General features: G+C 53.2%; 1 long non-coding RNA gene across 1 annotated transcript; it reads left to right on the top strand.

Moving 5' to 3' along the window:
* The first annotated feature begins 12,438 nt into the window (after positions 1-12,438).
* LOC119962227 lies at positions 12,439-21,127 on the top strand. The gene is made up of 3 exons (XR_005459830.1): positions 12,439-12,612; positions 13,294-13,367; positions 20,651-21,127. It is a non-coding gene; the product is annotated as an uncharacterized LOC119962227 (long non-coding RNA).
* The last annotated feature ends 1,071 nt before the right edge of the window (positions 21,128-22,198 follow it).

The following is a 22,198-nucleotide window of genomic DNA, read 5'->3' as shown; positions in this document are numbered from 1 at the left end:
AGAATGTGAGCTGAGAAGGTGTAATAACTGTAGGGGAAATAGAGAACCAAAATAAAGGAACAACATCACCCTGTCTACTCAAATGCCATAGTTGGAAGTGTATTTGTTTCAACGCCAAAAGTATAGCGGGTATTGCAGATGAATGTGGAGCACTGATTAGTACTTGGAATTACGATGTTGTGGCTATCACAGAAATGTGTTTAAAGGAAGGACAGGATTGGCAGCTAAACGTTGGAGGATAGAGATGCTTCAGGAGAGATAGAGCGGGATGTAAAAGGGGCAGGGGAGTAGCATTGCTGGTTAAGGAGACTATTGTAGCCGTACTGAGGGAGGACACCTTGGAGAGCTCACACAGTGATGCAATCTGGGCAGAGCTCAGGAACAGGATGGGGGCAATCACAATGTTGGGGGTTTATTAAAGGCCCCCAAACTGCCAGCGAGAGATAGAGGAGCAGATAGGTAGAGAGATTTTGGATAGATGCAAAAGTAACAGGTTGTTGTGGTCAGGGATTTTAATTTTCCCGATATTGACTGGGGCTCACTTAGCGCGAGGGGTTTGGATGGGGTAGAGTTTGTAATGTGTACCCAGCAAGGCTCCTTGATGCAATATGTAGATGGTCCAACTAGGGAAGGAGCAGTACTGGACCTGGTATTGGGGAATGAGCCTGGACCAGGGGAACATTTTGCGAGTATAATAATAATCTTTATTGTCACAAGTAGGCTTACATTAACCATAAGACATAGAAGCAGAATTAGGCCACTCGGCCCATCGAGTCTCCTCCGCCATTCAATCATGGCTGATATTTTTCTCATCCCCATTCTCCTGCCTTCTCCCCATAACCCCTGATCCCCTTATTAATCAAGAACCTAGCTATCTCTGTTTTAAAGACACTCAGTGATTTGTCCTCCACAGCCTTCTGCGGCAAAGAGTTCCACAGATTCACCACCCTCTGGCTGAAGAAATTCCTCCTCATCTCTGTTTTAAAGGATTGTCCCTTTAGTCTGAGATTGTGCTCTCTGGTTCTAGTTTTTCCTACAAGTGGAAACATCGTCTCCACATCCACTCTATCCAGGCCTCGCAGTATCCTGTAAGTTTCAATAAGATCCCCCCTCATCCTTCTAAACTCCAACGAGTACAGACCCAGAGTCCTCAAACATTACTCATACGACAAGTTCTTCATTCCAGGGATCATTCCTGTGAACCTCCTCTGGACCCTTTCCAAGGTCAGCACATCTTTCCTGAAATGCGAGGCCCAAACAAATGGGATCTGACCCGAGCCTGATACAGCCTCAGAAGTACATCCCTGGTCTTGTATTCTAGCCCTCTTGACATGAATGCTAACATTACATTTGCCTTCCTCACTGCCGACTGAACCTGCTCGTTAACCTTAAGAGAATCATGAACAAGGACTCCCAAGTCCCTTTGTGCTTCTGATTTCCGAAGCATTTCCCCATTTAGAAAATAGTCTCTGCCTCCATTCCTCCTTCCAAAGTGCATAACCTCACACTTTTCCACATTGTATTTCATTTGAGGGTAGCACGGTAGCATAGTGGTTAGCATAAATGCTTCACAGCTCCAGGGTCCCAGCTTCGATTCCCGGCTGGGTCACTGTCTGTGCGGAGTCTGCACGTCCTCCCCGTGTCTGCGTGGGTTTCCTCCGGGTGCTCCGGTTTCCTCCCACAGTCCAAAGATGTGCGGGTTAGGTGGATTGGCCATGCTAAATTGCCCGTAGTGTCCTAAAAAGTAAGGTTAAGGGGGGGTTGTTGGGGGTATAGGGTGGATACGTGGGTTTGAGTAGAGTGATCATTGCTCGGCACAACATTGAGGGCCGAAGGGCCTGTTCTGTGCTGTACTGTTCTATTTGCCACCTCATTGCCCGCTCTCCTAGCCTGTCCAAATCCTTCTGCAGCCCCCCTGCTTCCTCAATGCTACCTGTCCCTCTACAGATCTTTGTATCACCTGCAAACTTAGCAACAGTGCCTTCAGTACCTTCTTCCAGATCATTAATGTATATTGTGAAAAGTTGTGGTCCCAGCACAGACCCCTGAGGCACACCACTAGTCACCGGCTGCCATCCTGAAAAAGACCCCTTTATCCCCACTCTCTGCCTTCTGCCAGTCAGCCAATCCTCTATCCATGCCAGGATCTTACCCTGAACACCATGGGTTCTTAACTTATTTAACAATCTCCTATGCGGCAGCTTGTCAAAGGCCTTCTGTAAATCTAAATAAATCACGTCCACTGGTTCTCCTTTGTCTAACTTCCTTGTTACCTCCTCAAAGAACTCTAACAGATTTGTCAGACATGACCTCCTGTTGACAAAGCTGTGTTGACTCAGTCCTATTTTACCATGCACTTCCAAGTACTTCGCGATCTCATCTTTAATAACAGACTCTAAAATCTTACCAATGACAGAAGTCAGGCTAACCGGCCTATAATTTCCCGTCTTCTGCCTCCCCTCTTCTTTTTTTTGAATAAACATTTTATTGAGGTATTGAGGTAACAGCAGTGATATAAACAATGTACGTGAGACTATAAACATAGTGCAAATAGCACCTCCCTCCCTAACAGATCCCACCATTAATTAACCCTCTAATCTACGCTAACCTACCCCCCCCCCCCCCCCCCACCCCCTCTGCTGACGATTAGTTCTCCACGAAGAAGTTGATGAACGGCTGCCCCCTCCGGGTGAACCCTAACACTGACCCTCTCAGGCGCGAACTTGATTTTCTCCAAACAGAGGAAGCTAGCCATGTCCGATAGCCAGGTCTCCGACTTCGGGGGCTTTGAGTCCCTCCAAGCTAATAGTATCCGTCTCCGGGCTACCAGGGAAGCAAAGGCCAGAACGGCTGCCTCTTTCTCCTCCTGGATTCCCGGGTCTTCCGACACCCCGAAAATCGCCATCTCTGGACATACCTTGTTTTAATACCTTGGACATGACATCAGCAAATCCCTGCCAAAATCCCCTAAGTTTCGGCCATGCCCAGAACATGTGGACATGGTTCGCTGGCCCTCCCGCACATTTTGCACACCTATCTTCCACCCCAAAGAATCTGCTCATCCGGGCCACTGTCATGTGGGCCGGATGAATGAACTTGAATTGTATCAGGCTGAGCCTGGCACATGTTGCAGATGTGTTGACTCTATTCAACGTGCCTGCCCATAGACCATCCTCTACCTCTCCTCCTAACTCCACTTCCCACTTACGCTTCAGCTCCTCGGTCCGCGTCTTCTCTGACCCCATAAGTTCCTTGTAAATGTCCGAGACCCTCCCTTCTCCTACCCACCCTCTGGAAACTACCCTGTCCTGAATCCCCCTTAGTGGTAGGAGTGGGAAGGTTGGTACCTGTCTACGCAGAAAGTCCCGTACCTGCAGATATCGAAATTCATTTACCCTCACCAACGCAAACTTCTCCTCCAGTGCCCTCATACTCGGAAAGCTCCCCTCTATAAACATATCCCCCATCCTCTCAATTCCCGCTCTCCGCCATATTCTGAACCTCCCGTCTATCCTCCCCGGGGCAAACCGGTGATGATCGCAGATTGGGGACCAGACCGATGCTCCCTCTGCTCCCACATGTCTCCTCCACTGGCCCCCAGACTCTCAGAGCCGCCACCACCACAGGGCTGATGGAGTACCGTGCTGGCGGGAAAGGCAGAGGCGCAGTTACCAGAGCCCCCAAACTTGTGCCCTTGCATGAAGCCGCCTCTATCCACACCCATGCCGACCCCCCCCCCCCCCCCCCCCCCCCCCCCACCACCCACTCTCCCTCCCATCTTAAACAGGGGTGCTACATTAGCTACTTTCCAGTCCTCTGGGACCCTTCCTGCCTCCAGTGATTCCTGAAAGATCGTCACCAATGCCCCCATAACTTCCTCAGCTATCTCTTTTAGGACCCTGGGGTGTAGACCATCCGGTCCAGCTTATTTATCCACGTTCATACCTTTCAGTTTCCCCAGAACCTTCTCCTTAGTAATGGTCACTGCACTCACCTCTGACCCCTGGTTCTCCTGGAGCTCTGGCATCCCACTGGTGTCTTCCAGCATGAAGACTGATGCAAAGTAACTATTCAGTTCCTCTGCCATTTCTTTGTTTCCTATTATTAATTCTCCAGCCACATTTTCCAGCGGTCCAATGTCTATTTTTGCCTCTCTCTTATCTTTTATATATTGACAAAAACTCTTCCTATCTTCCTTTATATTACTAGCTGGCTTGCACTCTTACTTCATCTTCACCCCCTTATTGCTTTTTTAGTTTTCCTCTGCTCACTTTTAAAGGCTTCCCAATCCTCTGGCTTCCCACTGATCCTCGCCACTTTGTCTGCTTTTTCTTTTGCTTTTATGCTGTCCTTGACTTCCCTCATCAGCCATGGATGCCTTGTCCTCCCCTTAGCATGTTTCCTCCTCCTTGGGATGAATTTCTGCTGTGCCTCCCGAATAACCCCCAAAAACTCCTGCCATTGCTCAGCTCCTTTTCCAATCAACTCTGGCCAGCTTCTCCCTCTCAAACTGCAGGGTAAATTCTGTCATATTGTGGTCACTGCTCCCTAAGGGTTCCTTCACCTTAAGTTCCCCAATCAAGTCTGCCTCATTACACATCACCAAATCCAGAATTGCCTCTTCCCTAGTCGGCTCTGTCACAAGCTGCTCCAAAAAAAAAACACTTCTTAAACATTTCACAAATTCCTTTTCTTGGGATCCACTACCAACCTGATTTTCCCACCTGCACCGAACTCCAGCTCCTCAGAGACAGTGTTAGGGAACTAGAGTTGGAGCTGGATGAACTTCGGATCATCCGGGAAGCAGAGGGGGGAATGAAGAAGTTACAGGGAGGTAGCCACACCCAAGGTACAGGACAAGAGTAGCTGGGTTACAGACAGGGCAGACAGTGCAGGGATCCCTCGTGGCCGTTCCCCTTCAAAACAAGTATACCGTTTTGGATGCTGTTGGTGAGGGGGGAGACCAGGGGAAGGTCCAAGCGGCCAGGTCTCTGGCACTGTGCCTGCCTCTGTGGCTCAGAAGGGAAGGGCGGAGAATAGAAAAGCAGCAGTGATAGGAGACTCAATGGTTAGAGGAACGGATAGGAGATTCTGTGGTCGCGAACGAGACTCCCGGAAGGTATGTTGCCTCCCAGGTGCCAGGGATGTCCCGGATCAAGTCTACAGGATTCTAAAGGGGGAGGGGAGCAACCAGAAGCCGTGATGCACATAGGCACATAAGAAAAGCGATGAGGATCTAAAATGTGATTTTAGGGAGTGAGGTTGGAAGCTAAAGAGCAGGACAAGCAGTGTAGTGATCTCAGGATTGCTACCGGTGCTATGTGCAAGTGAGGCAAGGAACAGAGAGCGAGTGCAGCTGAACACGTGGCTACTAGGCTGGTGCAGGAGGGAAGGCTTCAGATATGTGGATCATTGGGATATCTTCTGGGGAAGGTGGGGCCTGTACATGAAAGACGGGTTGTACCTAAACTGGAGGGGCACCAATATCCTGGGTGCAGGGGGATGGGAACCAGAGCTACGCATCAGAGGACAGGGTAGCTGTTGAACAGGCAGAAATAGTCTGCAGCAAGTCTGTGAGGAAGGATAGACAGTTGATAGGGCAAATTGCACTCAGTAGGATGGGCTGAAGTGTGGCTGTTTGAATGCAGGGGATATCAGGGATAAGAGAGATGAACTTCAGAGCATGGATCAGTACTTGGAACTACGATGTTGTGGCCATTACGGAGACAAGGATTTCACAGGGGCAGGAATGGTTGTTAGATATTCCGGGGTTTAGATATTTTGAGAAGCATAGGGAGGGAGGTAAAAGAGGAGGGGGAGTGACACTGTTAATTAGGGAGAGCATCACAGCTGCAGCAAAGGAGGTAGTCGAGGAGGGTTTGTCTACTGAGTCAGTATGGGTGGAAGTCAGAAACAAGAAAGGAGCAGTCACTTTATTGGGAGTTTTCTATAGTCCCCCCAATAGCAGCAGAGAGAGAGAGGAACAGATTGGGCGGCAGATCTTGGAAAGGTGCAGAAGTAACAGAGTTGTTGTCATGGGTAACTTCAACTTCCCTAATATTGACTGGAACCTCCTTAGTGCAAATGGTTTGGATGGAGCAGATTTGTCAGGTGTGTACAGGAAGGATTCCTGACGTGTAGATAGGCCGACTGGGGGGGGGAGGCTGTATTGGACTTGGTGCTCGGCAACGAACCAGGGCAGGTGTCAGATGTCTCGGTGGGAGAGCATTTCGGTGACAGCGACCACAACTCCTTAACCTTTACCATAGTCATGGAGAGGGATAGGAACACACAGTATGGAAAGGTATTTAATTGGGGGAGGGGGGATTATACTGCTATTAGACAGGAGCTGAGGAGCATAAAGTGGGAACAGATGTTCTCAGGGAAACACACAACAGTAATGTGGGGATTGTTTAAGGAGCACTTGCTGCGAGTGCTGAATAGTTTTGTCCCACTGAGACGAGGAAGGAATGGGAAGGTGAAGGAGCCTTGGCTGACAAGGAAGTGGGGCTTCTAGTCAAGAGGAAGAAGGAAGCTTACGTAAGGTTGAGGAAGGAAGGATCTGACTCGGCTCTACAGAGTTACAAGGTAGCCAGGAAGGAACTCAAAAATGGACTTGAGGGCTACAAGGGGGCATGAAAAAGCCCTGGTGGGAAGGATTAGGGAAAACCCCAAGGCGTTCTACATTTATGTTAGAAATAAGAGGATGGTCAGAGTGAGAGTAGGGCCGATCAGGGATACTGGAGGGAACTTGTGCCTGGGGTCTGAGGAGATGGGGGAGGCCCTAAATTAATATTTTGCTTCAATATTCACCAGAGACCTTGTTGCTCGTGCAAACAGGTCAATTGGCTCGAACAGGTTGATATCAAGAAGGAGGAGGTGCTGGCCAGACAGGATATACCCAAGGTTACTACGGGAAGCGAGGGAGGAGATTGGTGCGCCGTTGGCCATGATCTTTGCATCCTCACTCTCCACTGGAGTAGTACCGGATAATTGGAGGACGATGAATGTTGTTCCCCTATTCAAGAAAGTGAATAGGGAAATCCCTGGGAATTACAGACCAGTCAGTCTTACATCTGTGGTGAGAAAAATACTGGAAATGATTCTGAGAGATGGGGGGGCGAGATTCTCTAATAATGGGGCTATGTCCCCACACCAGCGTGAAAACCGGCGGCAAAGACTCTGGTGTCAACTGCCCCCAAACGTGAGGAATTCTCACCTTTCTAGGGGGCTAGGTTGACGCCGGAGTGGTCCCCACAGCCCTAGCTGGCGGGGAATGGCGCGCGCAAGTTCGCGCATGCGCAGAACGGCAGGTGTATTTTCGCACATGCGCAGAACGGCTGACGTGATTCGGCACAAGCGTGGGGGCTCCCTTCTCTGCGCCGGCCCCGGGCAATACGGCAGAGCCCTACAGGGGCAGGGCGCGAAGTGAAGTAGGCTCCCACAGAACCAGCCTGCCCGCCGACCGGTCGGCCCCGATCGCGGGCCAGGCCACCGTGGAGGCCCCACCCCCCCGGGGTCGGATCCCTCCACCACCCCCCTCCAGGAGAGGCCCTGCAGACTCACCTTTCAGGTCCCGCCGTGTGGAGGGTGAGTAATCCACGCCGGCAGGACCTGACCAAACCCGTCGGCCACTCGGCCCATCGGAGCCCGGAGAATCACGGGGGGGGGGTGGGGGCTGCCGCTGAGAACGGCCCCCGACCGGCGTGGAGGTGATCCTGCCGGCAATCGGGAAACAGCGCTGGAGAATGGGGAAGCCTTCGTCGGGGAGGGGAGCCACTTCTCCAACCCGGCACTGGGTCAGAAAATCCCGGCCAGGATTTACCAATACTTAGAAAAATACAGTTTGATTAAAGATAGTCAGCATGGCTTTGCGAGGGCCAGGTCATGCCTCACAAGCCTCATTGAATTATTTGAGGATGTGGCGAGACACATTGATGAAGGTCAGGCAGTGGATGTGGTGTATATGGATTTCAGTAAGGCATTTGATAAGGTTCCCCATGGTAGGCTCATTCAGAAAGTTAGGGGCATGGGATACAGGGAAATTTGCCTATCTGGATACAGAATTGGCTGGCCGAAAGAAGACAGCGAGTGGTAGTGGATGGAAAGTATTCTGCCTGGACGTCGGTGACCAGTGGTGTCCCGCAGGGATCTGTTCTGGGACTTCTGCTCTTTGTGTTGTTTATAAATGACTTGGATGAGGAAGTGGAAGGGTGGGTTAGTAAGTTTGCCAATGACACGAAGTTTGGTGAAGTTGTAGATAGTGTCTAGATAGGTTGCTACAGAACATTGACAGGTCTCTGACCTCTTTGAATCATCTCCTGCTGACACTCGACACATTTCAGAATGGGCTTGCTTCATTCCACAAAATGCGTCACTTACCCCACTCCACACCGCCGACCCTCCACGCCCCCGACCCTCCACACCGCCGACACTCCACACCCCCGACCCTCCACACCCCCGACCCTCCACACCCCCGACCCTCCACACCCCCGACCCTCCACACCGCCGACCCTCCACACCCCCGACCCTCCACACCCCCGGCCCTCCACACCCCCGACCCTCCACACCCCCGACCCTCCACACCCCCGGCCCTCCACACCCCCGACCCTCCACACCGCCGACCCTCCACACCCCCGACCCTCCACACCCCCGACCCTCCACACCCCCGACCCTCCACACCCCCGGCCCTCCACACCCCCGACCCTCCACACCGCCGACCCTCCACACCCCCGACCCTCCACACCCCCGGCCCTCCACACCCCCGACCCTCCACACCGCCGACCCTCCACACCCCCGACCCTCTACACCGCCGACCCTCCACACCCCGACCCTCCACACCGCCAACCCTCCACACCCCCGGCCCTCCACTCCGCCAACCCTCCACACCCCGACCCTCCACACCGCCAACCCTCCACGCCCCGACCCTCCACACCGCCAACCCGCCACGCCCCGACCCTCCACACCCCCAACCCTCCACTCCGCCGACCCTCCACTCCGCCGACTCTCCACACCCCCGGCCCTCCACACCGCCGACCCTCCACACCCCCGGCCCTCCACACCCCCGACCCTCCACTCCCCCGACCCTCCACACCCCGACCCTCCACGCCCCCGGCCCTCCACACCGCCTACCCTCCACGCCCGACCCTCCACACCGCCTACCCTCCACACCCCCGGCCCTCCACACCCCCGACCCTCCACGCCCCCGACCCTCCACGCCGCCGACCCTCCACACCCCGGCCCTCCACACCCCCGGCCCTCCACACCCCCGACCCTCCACACCCCCGACCCTCCACTCCGCCGACCCTCCACACCCCCGGCCCTCCACACCCCCCGGCCCTCCACACCCCCGACCCTCCACACCCCCGACCCTCCACACCGCCGACCCTCCACACCGCCGACCCTGCACACCGCCGACCCTCCACACCGCCGACCCTGCACACCCCCGACCCTCCACACCGCCGACCCTCCACACCGCCGACCCTGCACACCGCCGACCCTCCACGCCCCGGCCCTCCACACCGCCGACCCTCCACGCCCCCGACCCTCCACGCCCCGACCCTCCACACCGCCGACCCTCCACACCCCGACCCTCCACACCCCCGACCCTCCACACCGCCGACCCTCCAAACCGCCGACCCTCCACACCCCCGACCCTCCACACCCCCGACCCTCCACGCTGCCTACCCTCCACGCCCCAACCCTCCACGCCCCCGACCCTCCACGCTGCCTACCTCCACACCCCCGACCCTCCACACCCCCGACCCTCCACACCGCCGACCCTCCACGCCCCGACCCTCCACACCCCCGACCCTCCACTCCGCTGACCCTCCACACCGCCGACCCTCCACACCCCCGACCCTCCACACCCCCGGCCCTCCACGCCCCCGGCCCTCCACGCCCCCGGCACTCCACGCCCCCGGCCCTCCACACCCCGCCTCCACACCCCCGACCCTCCACGCCCCCGACCCTCCACTCCGCCGACCCTCCACACCCCCGGCCCTCCACACCACCGACCCTCCACGCCCCCGACACTCCACGCCCCCGACCCTCCACGCCCCTGGCCCTCCACGCCCCCGGCCCTCCACACCGCCGACACTCCACACCCCCGACCCTCCACGCCCCCGACCCTCCACGCCCCCGACCCTCCACTCCGCCGACCCTCCACGCCCCCGACCCTCCACTCCGCCTACCCTCCACACCCCCGACCCTCCACACCGCCGACCATCCACACCGCCGACCCTCCACACCCCCGACCCTCCACGCCCCCGACCCTCCACTCCCCCGGCCCTCCACACCGCCGACCCTCCACACCCCCGGCCCTCCACGCCCCCGGCCCTCCACCCCCCCGACCCTCCACACCCCCGACCCTCCACGCCCCCGACCCTCCACACCCCCGACCCTCCACAGCCCCGACCCTCAACGCCCCGACCCTCCACACCCCTGACCCTCCACGCCCCCGACCCTCCACGCCCCCGACCCTCAACGCCCCGACCCTCCACTCCGCCGACCCTCCACACCCCCGACCCTCCACACCCCAGACCCTCCACAACCCCGACCCTCCACACCCCCGACCCTCCACACCCCCGACCCTCCACACCCCCGACCCTCCACGCCGCCGACCCTCCACAACACCGACCCTCCACACCCCCGACCCTCCACACCCCCGACCCTCCACACCACCGACCCTCCACACACCGACCCTCCACGCCGCCGACCCTCCACGCCCCGACCCTCCACGCCCCCGACCCTCCACGCCCCGACCCTCCACGCTCCGACCCTCCACACCCCGACCCTCCACGCCGCCGACCCTCCCACACCCCCGACCCTCCACACCGCCAACCCTCCACGCTGCCGACCCTCCACACCGCCGACCCTCCACACCCCCGACCCTCCACACCCCCGACCCTCCACACCCCCGGCCCTCCACACGCCCGACCCTCCACGCCCCCGACCCTCCACACCCCCGGCCCTCCACACCCCCGGCCCTCCACACCCCCGACCCTCCACACCCCCGACCCTATCGACCGCACTTTACTCCTGGAAGATTCAGATTTGATTCACACCAATCACGTCTCCCCATTGATTCCTCCCACCCCTATAATTCCCTGATACTCACCCCCTCATACCCACCCCCTCTATACTCCCCCAATATTCCTCACCAGTACTCCCTGCCAAGACTCCCCCCGTCAGTATTTTCACTGGGGTACCCTGGGGTGAATATTGGCACGGGGGTATTAATGGGAGGGGGGGTTAATACTCCTGCGCGAATATTACCCCCAAATGGTACTCCTCCTATCCCTAATCCCCTCCCCCACCCATGATATTCCCCCCGATACTTACCCCCTGATATTCCTGGCCAATACACCCTCTGCGATAATACCCCACTGATCCTCCCCTGCCGATACTCCCACTGCCGTTATTCCCCCATCGATACTCCCCTGGTGATAATCCCCCACCAATACATCCCCACTGATACCCACCCTGGCGATCCTCCCCAACCAAACTGGGGTTAAATCTACTTCTGAATGGTTTGGAATCTTCTGATCAATTGAATCAATTGGTGCAACTCATTTGAATCGACCCCAGGGGAAGGCCATAGTCCCACAGGGCAGGACCCCGGGGGGAGACCCCAGTCCCACAGGGCAGGGCCCCAGGGGAAGGACCCAGTCCCACGGGGCACGACCCAGGGGGGAGACCCCAGTCCCACAGGGCAGGACCCCAGGGGAAGGGCCCAGTCCCACAGGGCAGGACCCCGGGGGGAGACCCCAGTCCCACAGGGCAGGACCCCGGGGGGAGGCCACAGTCCCACAGGGCAGGACCCCAGGGGAAGGACCCAGTCCCACAGGGCAGGACCACAGGGGAAGGGCCCAGTCCCACAGGGCAAGGCCCCAGGGGAAGGACCCAGTCCCACAGGGCAGGGCCCCAGGGGAAGGACCCAGTCCCACAGGGCAGGACCCCAGGGGAAGGCCACAGTCCCACAGGACAGGACCCCAGGGGAAGGGCCCAGTCCCACAGGACAGGACCCTAGGGGAAGTGCCCAGTCCCACAGAGCAGGGGACTTCCGGGGGAAGGCCAAAGTCCCACAGGGCAGGACCCCGGGGGAAGGCCAAAGTCCCACAGGGCAGGACCCCAAGGGAAGGGCCCAGTCCCACAGGGCAGGACCCCAGGGGAAGTTCCCAGTCCCACAGAGCAGGGGACTTCCGGGGAGTACCAGAGTTTGGGGCCTTGGATAAGAATTTCGAGGAGGTGTTGTCTTGCGTCTAGGACAGAGAGTATGCACGCCAGGAAATGTAGGGATGAGGAGGGACAGGAGAGGGAACTGTTAAAGAGTTGTGTCATTGGAAGGAAGGGAGATTGTTTATCTCCAGGCAAAACTCTGTGGGAGGGTGGAGTGTGGGAGGAAATCAAACTGCGAAACTGCTTTGCAATTGATGGGAGTATAGAAGCAAAAACTGTTCAGGTCAAGGTCCTTGTCTGAGTCTGGCTGGAGTTTCAGTTAAACCAGCATAGAAATAACACAGGACTCAATAAATATTGTTGTGCAGAGTAAGCAGAGATTGCCGCCACTATCAGTGCGGCTGCAGTTTGACACAGGATTTTGCATTCTCCGTGAGTCCTTTACTTGATGTTCTAACCATCGGATTAAATAATTACAGATTCAATGCTGGCCGCAGGAAGTGTGACAGTGTCGACCCAGCGAGCTGGCAGTTACAGAGTGCCCCTGACCATGATTCAACCCACAAGCCCTGCTGGGACAGGGCGAAGGGGAATGGGACAGAATATAATTTCTGGTTGAACGCCCCGAGTGGCGGCTGGGGCAAGGGGTGCCCTGTGATCTGTGCCAACAGGGAGCTCAAGGAAAACCTCAGAAAGGGAAAGCGAGAGACCCGGGGACAGCAAAACGAAAAGAGTGAAAGATGGAGGGGAGCTTCACAGAACCGCTGACACCAAACGCAGAGACAGCAGCAATGGACACTTAATCCTCTTTGGAATCCCAAACGAGGCAAAGAATCAGGGCAACTCCTTCACCTACCTCTCACCCACCAGTGCTGACATTTACTCCTGTCTGATCCCTGTTAGTAACACAACGCAGCTGTACATTCCTCACAGTCTGCGTGAAATCAGCAGAAAACCTCTTCACTTTTCAAATCAGTAAACTGGAACCAGACCACAATTAATTAGATGACAGATTGGAGCCGCCCCACCTCCTCTGGGACAACTTGCCCTGCTCTCTGTTTTAACCCTTCCCATTCCCATCAATTCATTGAACCATTTTCGCCTGTGTTCCAGGTCGCATGGACTCTCCCCAGCGGAGGATGTGGCAAAGATACTCTGCACCTCCTCAGCGAAGATTCAAAATGCAGGTATGGGCTGGATAGTGAGTGACAGGATTCAGAAGGTATTGTAATTAACCTGATACTGTCACACACACACGCACACATACACACAGCAACATATACACACACACACACACAGCAACATATACACACACACACATACAGCCACACACACACAGCCACACACACACACACACATACAGCCACATACACACAGCAACATATACACACACACACACACATACAGCAACATATATACACACACACACACAGCAACATATACACACACACACAGCAACATATACACACACACAGGCATGTATACACACATACACAAACACACACATGTACACATACATACAGCCACATATACACAGCAACATATATACACACACACACAAAAACCACATATATACACACACACACACACACAGCAACATACACACAGCAACATATACACACACACACACACATACAGCCACACACACACACACACATACAGCCACACACACACACACACACAGGCATGTATGCACACATACACATATACATACACACACATGTACACATATATACAGCCACATACACACAGCAACATATATACACACACAGGCATGTATACACACATATACACAGCCAAATACACACATACACATATATACACACACACACGTACACATACACACAGGCACATGTACACAACCACATACACACACAGGCACACACACAATGTATACACACATACATAGCCACACACACATATATACATACACATGCACGCAGGCATGTATACATACATATGCACAACTACAAACACACACATGTACAGTCACATGTACACAAACACAATCACTCAGACACACACCACGTACCCACTCCCAATTGTCTGAATGACCTGCTTCCGTGAGAGACGTTGCTGTTCTGTGGAGCTGGTTCAGCTCAGTTGGCTGGATGGCTGGTTTGTGATGCAGAGGGAGGCCAGCAGCACGGGTTCGATTCCCCGTACCGGCTGTGGTTATTCATGAAGACCTTGCCCCTTGCCCCTTGCCTGACCCTCAGGTTAAATGGCCAGTTCTCCCCGTCAGTCCCCTATAGTAATCTGGAACTATGACGACTTTCCCTAATTCAATGAGAAAACACACAAAAAAGTCTGGACATTGACCCAAAGACACAAGTATCCACATCAGCACAGCGTAAACACATGCAGACACAATTATCCAAACATACACAGTAATCACAGAAAAAAAATCACAGAATTGTGGTAGTGCAGATGGAGGCCATTTGGCCCATTGCTACAGCACCTGCTATCCACATGATCATCATGACTGAGCGCTTTTCCCTGTATTCTCACCCATTGTTTCTATCCGAAGAACACCTTGATTGAAGCTGCCTCCACCACACTTCCATGCCGTGCATTCCAGACCGAAACTTGCGTTTTTTCTCACATCACATTTGCTTCTTTTGCAAATCATTTTAAATTTGTGCCCCTCTCGTTATCGATCGTTTTCCGAGCGGGAACAGTTTCTCCCCGTCGACCCTGTCCAGCCCCCTCATGATTTTGGACATCTCTATCAAATCTCCTCTTCGTCTTCTTCTCTCCCAGGAGAACAGTCCCAACCTCTCCTCATCACTGAAGTATCTCATCCCGGGAAGTATCCTCGTCAATCTCTCCCGCACTCTCTCCAATGTGCTCACATCCTTCCTATAGTGTGGAGCCCAGAACTGGACACAATATTCCAGCTGGGGTCTAACTAGTTTCTTGAAGAAATTCAGCACAACCTCCTCGCTCTTGTACTCTGTACCCCTAATAGTACAGCCCAGAATACTCTCTGCTTTATTAACTGCTCTCTCCACCTGTCCTGCCCCCCTTCAATGATCTGCACACACACATACACTCAGGAACTCTCCTCCTGCTGCCTCTTTAGGAATTGTACCCCTGATTTTATATTGTCTCTCTGTGTCCTTCCCACCAAAACGCATCGCCTCAAACTTCTCCGCATTGAACTTTATCTGCTACCTGTCTGCCCACTCTACCAACTTGCCTACGTCCTTTTGAAGTTCTACACTGTCCTTCACAGTTTACAATACTTTGATGTTGTGCTCCATCCGCAAACTTTAAAACTGCCCCCTGCAGATCCAGGTCATTCATATGCATCAAGAGACACAAGGATCCCCAATACCGACTCCTGGGGAACTCTGTTACAAACCTTTCCCCAGCCTGAAAAATATCCATTCACCCTTCCTCTCTACTTCCTATCATACAGCAAATTTTGTATCCACGTTGTGACCATAGATCATAGAATTTACAGTGCAGAAGGAGGCCATTCGGCCCATCGAGTCTGCACCGGCTCTTGGAAAGAGCACCCTACCCAAGGTCAACACCTCCACCCTATCCCCATAACCCAGTCACCCCACCCAACACTAAGGGCAATTTTGGACACTAAGGGCAATTTATCATGGCCAATCCACCTAACCTGCATATCTTTGGACTGTGGGAGGAAACCGGAGCACCCGGAGGAAACCCACCCACACACGGGGAGGATGTGCAGACTCCGCACAGACACCGACCCAAGCCGGGAATCGAACCTGGGACCCTGGCGCTGTGAAGCAACAGTGCTAGCCACTTGTGCTACCGTGCTGCTCCGACTGCCACTTTTATTTCACACGTGCGATTGACCCCGTTATTCACCGCCACTTTACTGGTTATTTGGGCCCTGGGGAGTTTCTCTCCGCTGAGGTCATACTTCAATGGTTTCTCTGCACTGGTGAGCTGATCTCCCAATCAGGAGCAGCGCCTCGCAGATCGGGGGGCATTTTGTCCGGCTGCCTTGATCCCTACACCCACCCACCCCTTCAGGGGGTTTTCTGGAACCCCCTCTCGTGGCCCCTGGAAACCTCCTCATGCCCCCCCCCCCTCCTCTAATGGGAAAGCCCCACCCCACCCCAGGCCTGACCACTGGCAGTGCCGACATGGCACCCGGGCACCTTGGTGCTGCCATCCTGTCACCCTGGCAGTGCCATCTGGGCACTCTAATGGATCATTTAAATCTCATTAACTGGATCATGTCCAACGAGGGTAGAATCCTGAATCTTGCCGGATCTAGTCAGGTGAGTGGCGATCGGCGCAGAGCCCCATTTGGGGCTCTCTCGTTGAGCACAGCATGTGGTGGCTGAATCGTGCCCTGTAACCTTTCTCAGCAGGCGACACAGCAGCATAGTGGTTAGCACTGCTGCCTCACAGCACTGAGGACCCGGGTTCGATCCTGGCCCCGGGTCACTGTGGAGTTTGCACATTCTCCCCGTGTCTACGTGGGTTTCACCCCCACAACCCAAGAAGATGTGAAGGTTACGTGGATTGACCGCGCTAAATTGCCCCTTAATCGGAAATTTTTTTTTAAATTCTCAGAAATCTGTATGAGACACTGTTTCAAATGGCTTCTGAAAGTCCATGTATATATACCACATCTACCGCTTCCAGGGGGACGTTATTGGCATGCCAGGTCCACGCCGGAGCCATGATGTGCGGCCACCGCAGGCAGCCACCGTGAGCATGTGTGGCCACGGACCCGGCCATGCTATGTCCGTATCCGCAGGTAAAGTCAGGGGCTTTACGCTGCCGGCTGCTCGCCCCCTACTGGGCGGAGGATCGGTGCGGGGGCAGCGCTGACTTTTTGGTCGTAAGATCAGATGGATCCTGCGGACTGAGCCATAGAATCGGAGAATCCAGCCCCCAGTGTCCCCATCAAAAACTAATAATAATATTTATTGTCACAAGTAGGCTGACATTAACACTGCAATGAAGTTACTGTGACAATCCCCTAGTCGCCACATTCCGGCGCCTGTTCGGGTACACAGAGGGAGAATTCAGAATGTCCAATTCACCCAACAGCACGTCTTTCGGGACTTCTGGGAGGGAACCGGAACACCCGGAGGAAACCCACACAGACACGGGGAGAACGTGCAGACTCCGCACAGACAGTGACCCAAGACGGGAATCGAACCTGTGACCCTGGCGCTGTGAAGAGACAGTGCTAACCACTGTGCTACCTTGTGACAATAATAAAGATTATCATTCGTCGTCCCACATTTTTCCATGTGACTATTAATTCTATCCCGAATAATTATTTCTAGAAGCTTGCCCACCATTGTTGTTAAACTGACTGCTCTGCAACTGCTGGGTTTATCCTTTCAAAATGTTTTGAACAAGGGCGTAACATTTACAATTCTCCAGTCCTCTGGCAGAGAAGACTGGGAACTTATGGCCAACTCGCCTGCAATTTCCACTCTCATTTCCTTCAATAATGAATACTCACTCAGACATACAAGTTTGGATTAATAATGTACCAGCCCTGTTCGAGTTAAAAAGGAACTGAACTCAAAATCTAATCCAATCCTACACCTGTTTTGGGAGTGTTTGATGGGGACAGTGTAGAGGGAGCTTTACTCTGTATCTAACCCCGTGCTGTACCTGTCCTGGGAGTGTTTGATGGGGACAGTGTAGAGGGAGCTTTACTCTGTATCTAACCCCGTGCTGTACCTGTCCTGGGAGTGTTTGATGGGGACAGTGTAGAGGGAGCTTTACTCTGTATCTAACCCCGTGCTGTACCTGTCCTGGGAGTGTTTGATGGGAACAGTGTAGGGGGAGCTTTACTCTGTATCTAACCCCGTGCTGTATCTGTCCTGGGAGTATTTGATGGGGACAATGTAGAGAGAGCTTTACTCTGTATCTAACTCCGTGCTGTAGCTGTCCTGGGAGCGTTTGATGGGAACAGTGTAGGGGGAGCTTTACTCTGTATCTAACCCCGTGCTGTATCTGTCCTGGGAGTATTTGATGGGGACAATGTAGAGAGAGCTTTACTCTGTATCTAACCCCGTGCTGTATCTGTCCTGGGAGTGTTTGATTGGGACAGTGTAGAGGGAGCTTTACTCTGTATCTAACCCCGTGCTGTATCTGTCCTGGGAGTGTTTGATGGGAACAGTGTAGGGGGAGCTTTACTCTGTATCTAACCCCGTGCTGTATCTGTCCTGGGAGTGTTTGATTGGGACAGTGTAGGGGGAGCTTTACTCTGTATCTAACCCCGTGCTGTATCTGTCCTGGGAGTATTTGATGGGGACAATGTAGAGAGAGCTTTACTCTGTATCTAACCCCGTGCTGTATCTGTCCTGGGAGTGTTTGATTGGGACAGTGTAGAGGGAGCTTTACTCTGTATCTAACCCCGTGCTGTACCTGTCCTGGGAGTGTTTGATGGGAACAGTGTAGAGGGAGCTTTACTCTGTATCTAACTCCGTGCTTTAGCTGTCCTGGGAGTGTTTGATGAGGACAGTGTCGAGGGAGCTTTACTCTGTATCTAACCCCATGCTGTATCTGTCCTGGGAGTATTTGATGGGGACAATGTAGAGAGAGCTTTACTCTGTATCTAACTCCGTGCTGTAGCTGTCCTGGGAGTGTTTGATGGGGACAATGTAGAGAGAGCTTTACTCTGTATCTAACTCCGTGCTGTAGCTGTCCTGGGAGTGTTTGATGAGGACAGTGTCGAGGGAGGTTTACTCTGTATCTAACCACGTGCTGTATCTGTCCTGGGAGTGTTTGATGGGGACAGTGTAGAGGGAGCTTTATTCTGTATCTAACCCCGTGCTGTACCTGTCCTGGGAGTGTTTGATGGGGACAATGTAGAGAGAGCTTTACTCTGTATCTAACTCCGTGCTGTAGCTGTCCTGGGAGTGTTTGATGAGGACAGTGTCGAGGGAGCTTTACTCTGTATCTAACCACGTGCTGTATCTGTCCTGGGAGTGTTTGATGGGGACACTGTAGCGGGAACTTTACTCTATATCTAACCCCGTGCTGTACGCTTCCTGGGAGTGTTTGATGGGGACAATGTAGAGAGAGCTTTACTCTGTATCTAACTCCGTGCTGTAGCTGTCCTGGGAGTGTTTGATGAGGACAGTGTCGAGGGAGCTTTACTCTGGATCTAACCACGTGCTGTATCTGTCCTGGGAGTGTTTGATGGGGACAGTGTAGAGGGAGCTTTACTCTGTATCTAACTCCGTGCTGTAGCTGTCCTGGGAGTGTTTGATGGGGACAATGTAGAGAGAGCTTTACTCTGTATCTAACTCCGTGCTGTAGCTGTCCTGGGAGTGTTTGATGGGGACAGTGTAGAGGGAGCTTTACTCTGTATCTAACCCTGTGCTGTACCTGTCCTGGGAGTGTTTGATGGGGACAGTGTAGAGGGAGCTTTACTCTGTATCTAACTCCGTGCTGTAGCTGTACTGGGAGTGTTTGATGAGGACAGTGTCGAGGGAGCTTTACTCTGTATCTAACCCCGTGCTGTACCTGTCCTGGGAGTGTTTGATGGGGACAGTGTAGAGGGAGCATTACTCTGTATCTAACTCCGTGCTGTAGCTGTCCTGGGAGTGTTTGATGAGGACAGTGTCGAGGGTGCTTTACTCTATATCTAACCCCGTGCTGTACCTGTCCTGGGAGTGTTTGATGGGGACAGTGTGGAGGGAGCTTTACTCTGTATCTAACCCCATGTTGTACCTGTCCTGGGAGTGTTTGATGGGGACAGTGTAGAGGGAGCTTTACTCTGTATGTAACTCCGTGCTGTAGCTGTACTGGGAGTGTTTGATGAGGACAGTGTCGAGGGAGCTTTACTCTGTATCTAACCCCGTGCTGTATCTGTCCTGGGAGTGTTTGATGGGGACAGTGTAGAGGGAGCTTTACTCTGTATCTAACCCCGTGCTGTACCTGTCCTGGGAGTGTTTGATGGGGACAGTGTAGAGGGAGCTTTACTCTGTATCTCACCCCGTGCTGTACCTGTCCTGGGAGTGTTTGATGGGATAGATCAACACAAGAACATGAGGATATTGGAAGCAGGAGTAGTCAGGCTCACTGGGGGAAAGTGGGAATCCTCCACTATACAATGAAGGTCATGGATTTTCTTCGAAAATCAACTTACTTCCAAATCCCATGATTCCTTTAGGAATCTAACAGCAAAAACCTGTTGACAGCATCAATAATGGAATGCTGAGGTAGGGAACAGGAGAGGCCATTCAGTCACTCGAGACGGCCCCGGTTAATGTTGGTCTGTACTCAACTGCTGTAAACCCCCAACCTTTTCTCTCGAACCTTTGGGAACAAAGCCCTCTCGACACCAGGCTGAAAGTTTCTGTCATTCCTCCAGAAACCTATTGGGGAGTGAGATCCTGATTTCTATTATCCTTTCCATGAAAAACTGTTTCCTGATTTCACATTTAAACAGCCTGTCTCTAATTTTAACACAGTGCTCTCTATTTCCACATTCCTCTCCCAGCGGCCTTTCTGCATATCTTTCCTGTCGAATCAGCGATGTGCTTCAATGGTGGACTCGATACCTGATGCGAAGCAGAACCCGAGGTCGAACAGCATATGGAGATTTCACACGGCCAGCTCCAGTCTCAGTAAAGCGATTGGGAAGCCATTCTAGAGCAGGAGATTTGAGATATTGAGGGCTGATCAAATCTGCTCTCATCGTTGTCGATGTCGTTCAAATACATTGACTCCAAAATACCAATCCCTCTCATTTAAAGTTCTCAGTTCTGTGTCCAAACCCACTCAATAATTCCCCCTGTCTACATCAACGGGGCCGAGGTGGAGATGGTTAGCAGTTTCAAATTCCTAGGTGCGTACATCACCAACAATCTGTCCTGGCCCACCCACATTGATGCTACATTCAAGAAAGCACAACAGCGCCTATACTTCCTCAAGAAACTAACGAAATTTGCCATGTCCACATTAACTCTTACCAACTTTTACAGATGCATCATAGAAAGCATCCTATCGGGCTGCATCACAGCCTGGTATGGCAACTGCTCGGCCCAGGACCGCAAGGAACTTCAGAGAGTCGTGAATACCACCCAGTCCATCACACAAACCTGCCTCCCATCCACTGACCCCATCTACACCTCCCACTGCCGGGGGAAAGCGGGCAGCATAATCAAAGATCCCTCCCACTCGGCTTATTCACTCTTCCAACTTCTTCCATCGGGCAGGAGATTCAGAAGTCTGAGAACACGCACGCACGAACAGACTCAAAAACAGCTTCTTCCCCACTGTCACCAGTCACTGTCACTGAACTGACCTCAATAATACTGCACCCTGTATGCTTCATCCGATGTCGGTGTTTATGCATTTACATTGTGTACCTTTGTTGCCTTATTATGTAATTAATTTTAAATGTATTTCATTTTCATGTACTAAATAATATGTTGAGCTGCTTGCAGAAAAAAACTTTTCACTGTACCTTGGTACACGTGACAATAAACAAATCCAATCTAATCCAAACACTCCCGATCTCTCCAACCTTCTCCTGCACCACAACAATATAAATACAGTGTGCACCCCCCCCCCCCCCCCCCCCATTCTGATCCATGCGGATCTCTAATTTCTTTCTGTCTCAGGAATTCTGCACCTCTCTCACTTCCTTGAAGAGGCTCTTAAACCTATATCTTTAACCACTCTTTTTGACACCAATTCCAATATCTCCTTTTCGTTAATTACGGTCAGACTTTGTTCGATAACGCTTCCGTGAAGTCTCAAGTTATATTTTGCTTTGCTGCTACAGCCAGTGTATAAATTCCAGCTGTTGCTCTACGGGGTCAGGACTTGTCCAGGGTTTGATACTCCCTCAGTACTGACCCTCTGACAGTGCGGCACTCCCTCAGTACTGACCCTCTGACAGTGCAGCACTCTCTCAGTACTGACCCTTTGACAGTGCAGCACTCCCTCAGTACTGACCCTCTGACAGTGCGGCACTCCCTCAGTACTGACCCTCTGACAGTGCGGCACTCCCTCAGTACTGACCCTCTGACAGTGCAGCACT

The sequence above is a fragment of the Scyliorhinus canicula genome, chromosome 2 (genome assembly GCF_902713615.1).
Source record: "Scyliorhinus canicula chromosome 2, sScyCan1.1, whole genome shotgun sequence".
In the NCBI taxonomy this organism is placed as follows: Eukaryota; Metazoa; Chordata; class Chondrichthyes; order Carcharhiniformes; family Scyliorhinidae; genus Scyliorhinus; species Scyliorhinus canicula.
The sequence above is the reverse complement of the archived record's forward strand: the minus strand, read 5'-3'. Positions and strand labels throughout refer to the sequence as shown.